Below are 15320 nucleotides of genomic sequence, written 5' to 3'. Positions count from 1 at the left end.
ACACACGTCATGCACAAGATGCAGCTTCTACACCGTAAGACACTGAACACTTACGTTACTTTTCTCTTATATATATATATATATATATATATATATATATATATATATATATATATATATATATATATATATATATATATATATATATATATATATATAAAAGTTATACACACTTCATACGCTAATGTTTACGGCCAACACTACGTAGCGACAGAAGGCAAGGACATAAGCTTATCATGCACTAAATCCGGATACCATCTTGGACGAACACCATCACCAACATACACACACACTTAATGCCTTCTACGCCGCATTAAACCCCAGATCTCTCTCTCTCTCTCCCTCTCTCTCTCTCTCTCTCTCTCTCTCTCTCTCTCTCTCTCTCTCTCTCTCTCTCTCTCTCAGTGAGTCATATTCCTCAGGTGGTGCAGCGACATGACCCCACAGCTGGGTTAATGACATACATCAGGGAGAGGGATATCCCCACCCGTCTTCACCCTGCAGTCTCTGGTTACGGAGCGCGTGACGTGAAGGAGGGGAGAGCACGCCCCAACGTCTGGGAGAACGCTGATCCAATCCTGGCGAGGTCTCGCATACGTGCCGCCGCTTGGCCTCGACTGGATACGCAAAGTCGAGTATAATAAATAAATCTGTGACGCCCGAACATACTTCCAGATTACTGATGAAAAAAAATTATACATAAATCACACACACACACACACACACACACACACACACACACACACACATATATATATATTGGAAAGGATCACAATTTTGCGTGTGATCAAGATATTCCTATGAGTCCACGGGGAAAATGAAACACGAAAAGTTCCCAAGTGCACTTTCGTGTAATAATCACATCATCAGGGGAGACACAAGAGAGAAATATAACAGTCAGTTGATATACATCGAAGAGACGAAGCTAGGACTGTTATATTTCTCTCTTGTGTCTCCCCTGATGATGTGATTATTACACGAAAGTGCACTTAGGAACTTTTCGTGTTTCATTTTCCCCGTGGACTCATAGGAATATATATATATATATATATATATATATATATATATATATATATATATATATATATATATATATATATATATATGGGGAAGCCAAATCTGAAGTCTAAAATACGAGTCGTTCTGCTTGAAATAAGCCGCCGTATCACCAACTGATTTAGTTAATCCGGCAAGAGCATTAATCCTTAAATCCGCAGTCTCTCTCTCTCTCTCTCTCTCTCTCTCTCTCTCTCTCTCTCTCTCTCTCTCTCTCTCTCTCTCTCTCTCTCTCTCCGTGGGTTTTCAACCGCCCTTATCAGCCATGAACCTGAACTTTTTCAACGAATTCTCTCTGTCTGATGGGAATAAATTCTTGATTTCAACCACTGAAATTTTCTTACGTTCTTGGTTCACAATACCTGTCACGTGACACCAGACAGCGTTATGGCACTATGTTCACTTCATGAGACCACACAACCTTATGGTACCACAACCACCTCATGACCCCCAACACCGAGCCACCACACAACACACGCCACCTCATGACACCACGCCACCGCATGACGCCACCTCACCACACGACACCACCCCAACTCATGACACTAAAACCACCGCATGACACCACCCCATCATATGACAACGCACTACCACATGACACTCACACCAATACATGACACCACACTATCACATGACACCTACAACACCACCCGACACCGCACCACCTCATGACACCCATATCACCACATCCCGCCACACCGCCGCATGACACAGCACCACCACATGACACAACACCACCACATGCCGCCACACCACCACACGACACCTCGATCACCACTTGGGTATACCTCACCACCACACATGAGAGGCGGAGATCAATACCATAATTTGTGAGGCGTGAGGGAGTTACGCAGGGAGCTTCAGGGTCAGGCGGCTCATGCACAAGGTCACCCCTCGGCCACATGATTCACTCGACCCCCCCCCCCCCCACACACACACACAGGCCCCCCCGCTACCCTCTGACAATTACCCCCAGACCACCACCGCAACACCAACACCCTCTCTTCCTCCTCAGAACCACCACCAGCCCCCACCCCAGCCCCGGATTACGACCCCAAAACTCCCCCCCCCCAGGACCCCGACCCAATGAACCCCACCCCCAGAACCTGGGGGACCCGACACGTGCGTCCCTTCCCCAAAACCGCCCCCTACCCCTCCCCCCAACACACACACACACACACACCTCCCAAGACACGAACTCTACGTGAGGGTGAAGGCGGAAGTGGATGTGTGCAGACTGGGGTTATGGGTGTGAGGGCCCTAGGACCACCTGCTGGTGTGGTGGACGGACCCACGACCACCTGCTGGTGTGGTGGAGGACCCCAGGACTACCAGCTGGTGTGGTGGAGGGCCCTAGGACCACCTATAGGTGTGCTAGAGGGCCCCATGACCACGTTTTGGGATACTGAGGGGCCCCTGGATGACCGAATGGAGTGCTGGAGGGCCCCAAGACCATCTGCTGGTATTCTAGTTTAAGAGGAACCTAGGACCATCTTCTGGGACATTGAAGAGCCCTCGGACAACCTGCTGGGGTGGTGGGGCTCTAGAATCACTCACTCGTGTGGCGGAGGGCCCCAAGACCACCTTCTAGGATGGTGGAATACCAAAGGACCACCTACTGCGGTAGTGGAGGATCCCAGGACCACCGTCTGGGATGGTGGAGGATACTAAGACACCCTGTTGGGAAGATGAAGAGTCCCAGGCCACCTTCTAGGATGGTGGGGTGTCTCACACCACTACTGGGAAGGCAGAGGGTTCCAAGAACACCTGCTGAGGGTAGTGGAAGGCCCCCCACGCCACCCATATGAGAGGTAGTACGGGGACACCAAACTACCTGCTGGGGGTGGATGAGGAGGACCCCCAAATACCACCTGCTGGGGTATGGTAAAGTGCTCAAGAACCACTTACTGGGGTGGAGGAGAACCCCTTAAACCACCTGTTGGGTGGATGGGATGTTGGTAGAGAGAGAGATGGGGGAGGGAGGAGAGGGGGGAGGGGTCTACTGAAACACCATCTAACCCCCTTCCCCCCACACTACCTCACCTCCCCACGTCACCCACGGGGATCAATGGCCAGCCTGACTCTCACGGGCGCTAAACAAACTTTGGCTGCCAATCGTCCTTCACTCTCTCTCTCTCTCTCTCTCTCTCTCTCTCTCTCTCTCTCTCTCTCTCTCTCTCTCTCTCTCTCTCTCTCTCTCTCTCTCACACACACACACACACACACACACACACACACAACACAACACAGTGCCAACCAACGTCTCATCTCGTTCCTGCATCGAGGAACAGACATCACTCTCAACATCACAACCCACCAGACACGTCGGGGCTGCATGTATGTACGTATGTATACTCCAATCACCTGCACAGGTAGCCACACCGCCGTTTACACCCCACTCCTCCCCGCTGCTGGCGTGTGGCCTCACTCCATGGAGCCGCCGCCACGCACGGTGTCGGCGGCTTATGTGCCACGGTATTCTGCCCAGCCAGATTCCCGACATACCTTGGGAATTTTCTCAAGATCACTCAGCCAGGCTTTGACTTCACGACCCTCAGGTGTGTTGGGGGTCACGATATCCACCGGCAGCAAGAACTCGCATTATAACTGTACTGGTTGTCACTGCAAGAATGTATAGTAATACATGGGAAATGAATATTCCAGTAATAATAATAATAATAATTATATACATATATATATATATATATATATATATATATATATATATATATATATATATATATATATATATATATATATATATATTCTTTTTTTTTTTTTCATACTATTCGCCATTTCCCGCGATAGCGAGGTAGCGTTAAGAACAGAGGACTGGGCCTTTTTTGGAATATCCTCACCTGGCCCCCTCTGTTCCTTCTTTTGGAAAATTAAAAAAAAAAAAAAAGAGAGAGGGGAGGATTTCCAGCCCCCCGCTCCCTCCCCTTTTAGTCGCCTTCTACGACACGCAGGGAATACGTGGGATGTATTCTTAATCCCCTATCCCCAGGGATATATATATATATATATATATATATATATATATATATATATATATATATATATATATATATATATATATATATATATATATATCACACAATGCTCTCCAACATCAAGGATTCGAACCCGGCACCATTTGCGTGATTGCTAGGTATATATATATATATATATATATATATATATATATATATATATATATATATATATATATATATATATATATATATATATAAAGCGAATGAACTTTACAGGCAGTCAATCTTAATTATGTTGTCTCTCCTCAAGCTACCGTAAAGCCTACCTATATCGTCAGCCAGGAATCAAACATGAGGATCTACAATTCATTATCGTCATCATCAAACCTCTCACATGTCGTAACCACCCGTCGTCGTCGTCGTCGTCGTCGTCGTAAACCTTCTGCTCTCCGATGAGGCAAATTAATAATCATTTTCTTTTCATCTTTTTTTTTTTCTTTGGTGAATGAGTTATTTTCTTGTCTTCATTGTTTACCGAGTCATGCAAGATTAGACTCAGATGCACTCGCTGATGGATAAGCCAAAAGAACAATAATACAATACCTCCGGCATTTTTTATATATATTTTTTTTTGGGGGGGTGGTGAGCTGCAGTACAGTCATTTAACGTCTGATAAATGTCTCGATAATGACAAATACGAGTCGTTGCCACAAACTTGGCCGTCCGTGGAGTATGCAGTATTTTCGCCTCCATCACCTGTGACTCTGTCTAAGAACATACGTTACTCGTGAACATCAGGCGTTTATACTCATCTCTCACTACGGCTTTTATCGGGATCAATCCCACACGATCCAAAGAGCAAAGGAGGGATGAGGGAGTAGGAGGAGGCGGAGGGGAAGAACCCAGATGATCCATCATATCTCTCCCCCCCCCCTCTCCCCCACTCGAAGAACCACTCTTATGTTTACACTCAGGAAATACAATTTCCTCATAACCCCCCCCCCCCTCCTCCCCCTTTTTTCCCACCGGGTAATTTACCCGGTGGCTAGCTGGCTAGGTGGGTTGACAGCTGACCTATGGAACTGGTTTTGCCTCTCGCTGGCTAATGTTTACTTCTGCCAATAATGTCATGAAAATGTGCTGGCTGACGAATGAATGAATGAATGAATGAGTGTGTGAGTGTGTGTGTGTGTGTGTGTGTGTGTGTGTGTGTGTGTGTGTGTGTGTGTTAAATCCGGCAGTAAAAAAAAAGGAGGGGTTTTGAATACCTTAAAACAACAACTGGACAGAGTGACCGAAGATACACGTTATCAGTAATAAAAAAAGGAAAAAAAAAGGCATCTATACGGTTTGGAGATGAGAGAGAGAGAGAGAGAGAGAGAGAGAGAGAGAGAGAGAGAGAGAGAGAGAGAGAGAGAGAGAGAGAGAGAGGTAAACCATAACTCCGGGAACAGGTTACTGTTCTCATGGCAGGGGCCAAATGATGATGCCACTTGTGACCACGTGCACGTCTCAAACTCGCTCTAAAGTATACATATAAGTGTCTCGTAATTCCCTTCCCCCCCTCCCCCCCGTGCCGACTGTGATCAGGTGTTTTCCCTTCATGTCTCTGACACATAACCAAATACCGGTGTTTCCCGCCAACGAATAAGTACCTGGCTTACGCTGGTGTGTGTGTGTGTGTGTGTGTGTGTGTGTGTGTGTGTGTGTGTGTGTGTGTGTGTGTGTGTACGTACATGGGAGCAAAGATATTTATGGCGAAGAGATGGGCAACACGAGTGTAAAACTCTCTCCGTAACACAGAAATAGTAATAACACACACACACACACACACACACACACACACAGGGTTAGGCACAGATGGACAGAGAGCTTCACTAACAATACAGCAAGCAATCTGGTTAGCAACGACGCGGACTACCACACCAACAAGCACGCAGACAAACAGACCGAACAGCAAATGCAGAACAGCCAAACGCGTGGTACAACCAACAAGCATACAGGGAGGCAGGCGGGGAAGCAGGCAGGCAAACAAGCAATGCAGGCGGGCGGGAGTATTCTGGGGTGACACAATCCGCCAATGGCTGAAGGTCAGTCAAGTGGCTATAGATTAACAATACCGGCGCAGAGACCTCACCTCGGACGAAACCCAAAAAACACGCTGCCGGACAGATAATACGCCCAAGGATAACCTCCGGTGCCCCGTACACGCTGCCGGACAGATTATACGCCCCAGGATAACCTCCGGTGCTCCGTACACTGAAGCGTTCGGAGTACAATCACGGCGGACACATCGAACACGTCAAGGCCAAGCCCTTCATTATTCAATCACACAAATCTCAAGTCTCGATAGCCATGCAGAGGCAGAGTGCACACACGGTCAGGTACAGATGCACTCACAATGTACTCAGGACACAAAGTCGGGGTCTGCGGTTATTTCCAGCGTCGATGCTACGCTTATATATGCACTTAAGAATCAATCATGTAGACATGCGCTCACGATACATTCAAGAAGAAGCATCCATGATGCAGTCACTTCACACATACACTCGCAAAACACTCAAAGTACGCTAAAATGTATGCTACAGGAGAGATCCCCTGATGATGCACTCACGCAAAGGAATTCCTTGAATACCATCAGGCACAGCTGAACTCCAAACACTTCTTCGCTGCATCCGAAGAAAAAAAATACTCCAGGTCATTACTCAGGACACAGTCACGTAAAGGCTCAAATACAGATGAGCTCATAATACACTTTAAGTACATACTCACTGAGGACTGACCCACGAGAGCACACACACACAAACACACACACACACACACACACACACACACACACACACACACAATCCAGATGAGCTTAGTAAGGTTACTAAAGATACGCTCACGATGCCCGATGCAAACACCCTGCACAGCCTCCATCTCATGCAATGGCATATCCTCACCGAATCATGCACAATCCCCACAGGCACCTGCCACAGATCCCGCCGACGGGGGAAGCCCTAAGCATGAGTGAGGCTCTTAAAACTGTGAGTGTGAGTAAAAACCATAAGAGCGGCAGTTACTGCGGAAGTAAACAGAATGTGGCACTTAGTGGGTGCAAATGACGTGAGCGACACTTTAAAGGCTGTAAACGGTGTGTGTGGGGGGGAGGGGGTAGAGCTTAAACAGTGAGAATAACAATCAGTGTAAACAGGACAAGTGACAATGGATGTAAACAGCGAGACTGGCAATGTGTAAACAAAAACTGGCAGTCGGAAGGAACGAGACTAGAAATATGCATACACACAGTCTGGTACTCAGCGTAAACAACGAGGCTGGCACAATTCAAACAGCAAACACTCACGATACGTAAACAAATCAGCGCCTAATGTAAACAGCGAGAATGACTATATGTAAAGGCGACTGGCAGTTTAACGTACACATCGAGACCAGACAGACAAATGGGCACTAACTGCAACTAACGACCGTAAACAGGCAGATTGGCACTTAATGTAAACAGCGATTATAAACAAGCAGAGTGGAGCTTAATCAAATAGCAGTTAAGGCCAAACGAGTGAAAACGAGGCGGACTGGCAGCTTTATCTAAACCACAAGGGCGAACAGACGGACGGGCATTTGGCGATGGTAACCACGAAAACCGGCAGGCACTTGATGGGGGTAAACAGCGAGAGTAGCAGCACTAAACCAGTGAAAGCTGTTAGGACGAGACTAACTAGCGAGGAGAGAGTAAACCTGGCCCGGTGCAAGGCTCCATAGTGTGGCACTGGTCGCTGAATGCTTACCTGGTGAACGGTAATGCCAACGTTGGGTGGCACATAGTGAGTTTCACGCACAGAGTGCCAACATGGTGAACAGCAATGCCGATGGTGGCACCTTGTAAGTTTCATACACAGAGTGAGAACAGAGGGAGTGGTGTTTGAGGAGAGTGAAGAGCGAGAAGCACAGAGTGAAAGTGAGTTTGTGTGTGTGTGTGTGTGTGTGTGTGTGTGTGTGTGTGAGAGAGAGAGAGAGAGAGAGAGAGAGAGAGAGAGAGAGAGAGAGAGAGAGAGAGAGAGAGAGAGAGAGAGAGAGAGAGAGAGAGAAAAGAGTGCATTTCAAAGAGTAAACGGCACGCAGAGTTCAGAGAGAGAGAGAGAGAGAGAGAGAGAGAGAGAGAGAGAGAGAGAGAGAGAGAGAGAGAGAGAGAGTCTCTTGACTGTGAATAATGAGAGCAAGTCTTAAGCGATTGTAAATAGACTGTCGTCCGTGTTGAGTGGCAGTGAAAACAGTGGCCGCGCGGTCGCCTCTGGTGAGGAGGAGAGTGCTAAGAGAGCAGAGTGCAGGCAGGATGAGTGCCGTGCGATCCATGAACAAAAACAAACAAAGAAACCAAAACAACAGGAACCTAGGTGAGTGTGACTGAAGGAGACACCTGTCAATGCATGGGGTAGCCCTCCCATGATGCCCTCAGTGCTGTGTGTGTGTGTGTGTGTGTGTGTGTGTGTGTGTGTGTGTGTGTGTGTCTGTGTGTGTGTGTCTGTGGATCTTAATTTCCCGAGTCTCTCTCTCTCTCTCTCTCTCTCTCTCTCTCTCTCTCTCTCTCTCTCTCTCTCTCTCTCTCTCTCTCTCTCTCTAACACCTGCAGTCAACACCTTCTAGATCTTGGAACAACTCCATAAATACTTTCAAATACAATTTAAGCTCCATTTAAGCGGCTTGTCCACAGACGATTCTTTGTGTGTGTGTGTGTGTGTGTGTGTGTGTGTGTGTGTGTGTGTGTGTGTGTGTGTGTGTGTGTGTGTATGAATACCTACACAAGCATGTGCCTTCATGAGTGTATATGTGTGTATGTACGTAAGGGACGATCTGCCGGAAAACAGATACGTGTGAGGATCGATGGGTGGGAATTAGAATCCCAAGGGAAAGGTCACGGACGCGACCCACGGCGGCCGAGCTCAAACACTGGGTATGGGAACGGGGAGTACTAGAGGGTTGAGGAGGACTGCCACGCGATGCCAGGGGGAAAGGTCACAACACGTGCTAACACGCCGGCTAGCGAGATGGTAAACATACGGCAGATAAATGCAGGACCAATGACGGCTTGCTGAGGGGAGGACCTGGCTCGCGCGGGCCGGCCAGCAGGCCTTCTGCAGCAGTGTCCTATATTCTCGTGTGTGTGTGTGTGTGTGTGTGTGTGTGTGTGTGTGTGTGTGTGTGTGTGTGTGTGCTGTGGCTGGCTGAAGACAAGACCCAAACAGGAGTGTCACAGGCCAAGTTGGAGCCGCCAGAAGGTAGGAGTGGGGCGGTGGGGAGGGTTCGCGTTTGCCAGTCAGCAGGAGCGACCACCTGCCTCAGCTGCTGTCTACAGACCATTGGGAGAGGCCACGACCTTGTTGCATCACCCACACCTCACCACCACCACCACCACATCCACCACCAACAACAACAGCAGCAGACACGTTACCCCAAGCACACGCCACCACCAGCAGACACAATTGTAGCAGGAACACACATAGTAGTAGCAGCAACAGTAACACCAGCAGACACAGTAGCAGTAACAACAGAGGCACCAGCAGACACAGTAGCAGTGACATCAGCAGACACAGTAGCAGTAACAACAACAGTGACACCAGCAGACAAAGTAGCAGTAACCATAACAGTCACACCAGCAGACAACAGTAGCAGTAACAACAACAGTGGCACCAGCAGACACAGTAGCAGTAACAACGGTGATACTAGCAGACACAGTAGCAGTAACAACAGTGATACCAGGAGACACAGCAGCAGCAGCAATAGTAAAAGTAGCAGAACAGTAGCAGCAACAGTAAGAGCAGCAGACACAGGAACAGCAGAAACAGTAAGAGCAGCAGACACAGGAACAGCAGAAACAGTAAGAGCAGCAGACACAGGAACAGCAGAAACAGGAAGAGCAGCAGACACAGGAACAGCAAAAACAGTATTTGCAACAGTGTAACAACATCAATAATAAATGTAACATAGTGTTGCTTTAGCAACAGTTAATGCAACGGATAGGGTAGCAGACAGCAACTAAAAGTGCAACAATGTGAGAAGCAGCAGCAGCAGCAACAGAACGTGTAACAGACAAGTGTAGCAAGAGCAAACATTAAAGGCAGCAGACAGCAACAGCAGGGACAGACAGCAGTACTGACCACAGCAACACATCCACTGGTAGGAACAATCCCCAAAATTAGCTACAGAATGAATAAAAGGAACAAACGCACATCTCCAGCTGCACTCCAGACATTACCAGCGACAGTGGCAGGAAGAACAGCAGTAATGAAAACCTAAACCATTATCACACACGGTTAGGGAGGGAACAGAAAAGCAACTGAAACAAGAGGAAACAACAGACAATGGCAGCAGTCCTCATGAAAATACAAAATCAGCAAGAGACAACATTTACAGCACAGGCATGCAAGAAAGCAACTAAAGACAGGATAAAACCAGGAAATGAGAACAGTACGAGCGTTTGGAAAACACAAATCCAGCAATATCAAAAGCGGAAACAGAAAACGCGAGAGACTGAACAACAGCAACATAAAATGCACGAAATTCAACAGGACTTGGTACTGTATCAGACGAGGTAGTGACATAACAGTCCGACTCACTTGGTAGTGATTGCTGAGGAAGCAGCAGGGAAGAGATAGAGTGGCGGAACAGACAGGGGCAGCAACAGGATCAAACAGCAACAACAGACGAGAGCAGAACAGATACATATGCAACAAGCGGTAACAACAGACGCAGATGCAGCAACAGACACTGAGACAGTAAGGTGCACTGCAGCAGCATCGGTCACAGAGGGAAGCAACAGATATAAGGAGCCACAGCAGGAGCAGCAGCACATTATGACAGCTGGAGTAACTGGAAGGGTGCGAAATGACAGTGACCACAACAAGAACGAGTTGTGATACACACGCAGCCACACACAACACCTTCTCCACTGGATACACTGGTAATTAAACACGTCAACAACCTAAAACAAACACTTCACTCGCAAAGACAGAAGAGGAACACAACGACCAAACAAAACAAACCCATAAACAACCACCACAAGAGAGAAGGAGCAATACACAGACAAACCCCCATCTCCACACACCAACAGGAAGCCAAGAGGCAGAGAGAGAGAGAGAGAGAGAGAGAGAGAGAGAGAGAGAGAGAGAGAGAGAGAGAGAGAGAGAGAGAGAGGTGTAGTTGGGAGGAGCGGTAGGCGAGGGAGGGCGAGGAGGTAGCGTGGTCAGGGAAGGTGAGACACGCACAGGTTGAGGCTGGGGGGCTGGGCACGTCCTGGGGGCGGGAGGCACGGCCGCCCCGTCACGCCCGCCCCTGGACAACACCTGGACCACGCCTCCTTCCCCCGTGACCCCGGTCCGACCCGTCCTCACAACACCTCTCCCCCCCTCCACCCATCCTCCTCCCCTACCAGCTCTTCCCCACCCACCCCCCGAACCAACCAACTCCCATCCAAACTTACACACACACACACACACAAACACACACGACCGTCGCCGCGACGTAGGTCGAGGCTGGCTGGTGTCTTGGCGTCATCCAAGACGACGTTGTGGAGGTCAATGACACAAGGGGGCACGGATGGCGCTTACCTTTAAGTTAAGTCTCCTGCGTGACGTGCACTCCGGCCTCTAGTATCCACGACTGGCCTCGACACTCGACACACTGCACACTAGTTATTCCCTGGGGGCAATACAATATCACCAAAAGCACTAGTTTAGCACTGGGTATCTGATAAAGGTATCCGAACTAAACGCGGAACACAGCGAGCTGCCGCGTACGTCCTGTCTCCTTCCGACCCAACATTTCACTTAGACCTGCTCAGGGAATTCCTACATGGGGCGCCGGTCGTCTGTGACGTCACATATCCGTGACGTCACACCTGACGAGCTCAAACTCCGACACTGTTTTGAAACTTTGCTCCGCCTCAATCGGTCCTTCATTTCCTTTAAGAATTACGTCCTGACGATACGGTCTATTACAATGTATCGAGTTTTGGCATGAAAATCCATGCAGCCTCGAAAGTACAGGTAAAATAATAATACGTGATTCTTTGGCAGCAACGGAGGCCTGGCCATATAAGGCAGACTGGGCGGAGCTTCAGTGCGAGTGTTTCTCATGGCAGTCATTCACCCCAGTGCGGCAGTCGGCTGTCAGGCTCCACCAACAGAACAACTCTTCCCTCCATGCACCACAACACCATCCCTCCCGCCAATCATTACACCCCAATCCTTCCTCCCAATCGGAGGGGGCATGGTTGGTGTGTGTGGTGGCGTGCGGGGGATTGTGTGGAGGCGGCGAGGGAGGGCACGCTGTAAATATAGCCCGCGTGGGTCGAGCTACCCCGGCCCTCTTGCTGCTGGCCCACCACGCTGCCCACCACGCCCCACACACCAGCCCTGACACCACGACCACCTTGGCACCAGCCCCTGACACCAGGACCATCTTGGCACCAGCCCCTGACACCACACTAATTTTGGCACCGGCCCCTGACACCACGACTACCTTGGCACCAGTCCCTGAAACCATGCTTACATTGGCATCGGGCCCTGACACCCCGCTAATTTTGGCACCGGCCCCTGACACCACTTACCTTGGCACTGGGTCCTGACACCAAGCTACCAGTCCCTAAAACCATGCTTATCTTGGCACCGGAGCCTGACACCAATCTAATTTTGGCACCGGGCCCTGACACCATGCTTACCTTCGCACTGGGCCCTGACACCACGTTTTCATTGGCACCGGCCCCTGACACCAAGCTAATTTTTGGCAACAGGCGCTGACACTACACTTACCTTGGCACCAACCCCTGACACCAAAATTACCTTGGCACCGGCCCCTGACACCATACTTACCTTGGCAACAGCCCCTGACACCAGACTTACCTTGGCAGCGACCCCTGACACCATACTTACCTTGGCACCAACCCCTGACACCACACTTACCTTGGCACCGGCCCCTGACACCACACTTACCTTGGCACTTGACACCAAACATGACAAACACACACGATCACAGTAAACCGTGACAACACCAACAGTTTAACTCCATAATTTGACACCACACACACAATGGCCCCACAAACTGTGACACCAATGCGTCGATATCATAACGTTAGCAACAAAAAGTGTCACCACAATATTTGGCACCGAAGTTCTGACACTACATAAGCTTACACAAAAAGTGACACCATACAGACTAGCACCAAAACTCAGACACTACGAAGGTTGGCACCAGAAATCCTACACCACACAGGTTGGCACCAATCAAACCTCTGACATCACACAAGACGTTCGCACCAAGTACTCTGACACCACAGATGCTAACACCAAAATTTTTGACACGATACGAGCCGGCACCAAACGAGATGGTACGGCGCTCTGACACCAGACAACGGTTGTCAGCGGGTGTGAGTTTCCAGTACCTCCTGATGGTTCCGGCAGGAGATAAAGCCACGACTATCTCTCATGATGATTCCTGACTGGAAGGGACAATTTTTGGGAGGTGTGTGTGTGTGTGTGTGTGTGTGTGTGTGTGTGTGTGTGTGTTGCAGGGCTGCTGAGAGTGTCGGCAAAGAGAAAGCTAAGGAAAGACAAGGGAAAGGAGGGAGGGAGGGCAACAGGTCCCGGGGCTCTCATCCCAGGTGCTACTGCCAGATGTCCAGTTCTACTTATTGCCCCCACCACCAGGTCCCTCTGCAGCGAGGAGGGGAATCGATGCTTTTTACACCTATCTTAACACAAGTCCTTGACGACACGGTCCTCCGCTCTTATCTGAGACGCTCGCCAAACACGAACCACCACTCTGATTGCTGCGTTCGACACGACCTGTCATGTGATACCTCCTACCACTTACAAATTAAGACGTTTCTGACACTGTCCCTCTGCCGACACTACTGACGGTACTCCTAACCAGACGCCGTCGCTCAGGAAAACATAAAAGGTCTGAAACTATCCTCGAGCTGAAATGAGTGATACAGTTGCGAAATAACGTTGAAATATACACATTACAGGCCCCTCTGGTTAATTCTGTCACTGGTCTGCCGAAGATATAATTCAACATTTAGTATTGGGCAAGATATAAGTCTGGCACTGAACTCTGGCCACCGTCTGACTTCGTTAATTAAAAAATGACACCACATTGGTGCTGGCACACGACTCCCCCAGAGCATTTACATCCACCTCCGCCCCTTGACACTAAGAGCCAGTGGTGCCCTGAGCCCGCTTACCCCTTCACACAGCGTTATGTCAGCGCAATGCCCAACTCACTTTTGACATTAAGCTGACAGCTCCTCCTCTTCCCCTCGTTCATTCCGTTACCTGCCTACTCCCAACTTGGCACCAGCAGATGTTCAGACAAGACCTCTACCAATACGTGTCAATATGGTACTATTCCTACTCATCCCTCCATGACAATGTGCTCCGGTAACAAACCCTTATCACTAATGACCCCTTGACACACTACGCCCTTAAAAAAAAGTAGTAACCTCTTTTCCATTCCTTGAACTTAACACTTCCCATGACGATCCCCTTGACCATTCCTCTTAACATTAGGTTTCTGGGAGTCTCCCAACACCTCTCCCCCATCCCACCCTTTCCTTGCGACCCCATTCTTAACTGTGACCCCTTGGCACCATGCTCTAACTACAACCTTTTCCCTCTACTCCCCCTCACTTACGTTCAGAACAAGGTGGTGAGAACAACTTTCCACTAAAACAATTACTGGGGCTTGACTAGAGGAGACTCCTACCAGCCCTCACATGACACCAGGTCTTGACACGAACACCTAAGGGTTAACGATAGACTCTCGACACTACCCTCCAGTGGCAGAACTTCCCCCTTGTTAAAACCCTTCAACATTGATATAATAAGCACCATAACCTATCCCTCGCGAGAGGAAGTTCTGGCACAACCGTCCATCAACTCCCTCCTAACCCTGAGTTCCAACTACTCCCTCCCAGTTATCCATTACCTCCCGATATAATCTATCCAATTTCGGTCGACAACAAAAGACACGACGCCATACATCGACTGCTGGCTGTGTGTCGAAGCCAGGCTCATATGGGTCCAGCGCTGGCTATTTTTCGGGGCCAGACGCTTAAGGTCGAGGGCTGGCGATATTTCGATGAATAGCCCTTAAGGGTGAGTGCTGGAGACATTTTGGGACCAGGTCCTTAAAGTCAAGTATTGGCATTATTTCTAGGCAAGACCCTAAAGGTTAAGTAATGACACTATTTCGAGTTCGTGACATAAAGGTCGAGTATCTCTAGGCCAGGTCCTT

At 49.0% G+C, this 15320-nt stretch overlaps 1 protein-coding gene across 3 annotated transcripts in view; it reads right to left on the bottom strand.

Moving 5' to 3' along the window:
- The window catches only part of Eip74EF (Ecdysone-induced protein E74), a 630411-nt gene extending 618557 nt beyond the window's left edge, over positions 1-11854 (bottom strand). For 2 of the 3 annotated variants that reach the window (XM_071660155.1, XM_071660166.1), the window contains exon 1: positions 11633-11854. The gene's annotated coding sequence lies outside the window, so the exon portion shown is untranslated. The remainder of the gene's footprint in view (positions 1-11632) is intronic. The other variant, XM_071660239.1, reaches the window with a different exon arrangement.
- Between the last annotated feature and the right edge of the window lie 3466 nt (positions 11855-15320).

The sequence above is a fragment of the Panulirus ornatus genome, chromosome 5, assembly GCF_036320965.1.
Source record: "Panulirus ornatus isolate Po-2019 chromosome 5, ASM3632096v1, whole genome shotgun sequence".
NCBI lineage: Eukaryota > Metazoa > Arthropoda > Malacostraca > Decapoda > Palinuridae > Panulirus > Panulirus ornatus.
The sequence above is the reverse complement of the archived record's forward strand: the minus strand, read 5'-3'. Positions and strand labels throughout refer to the sequence as shown.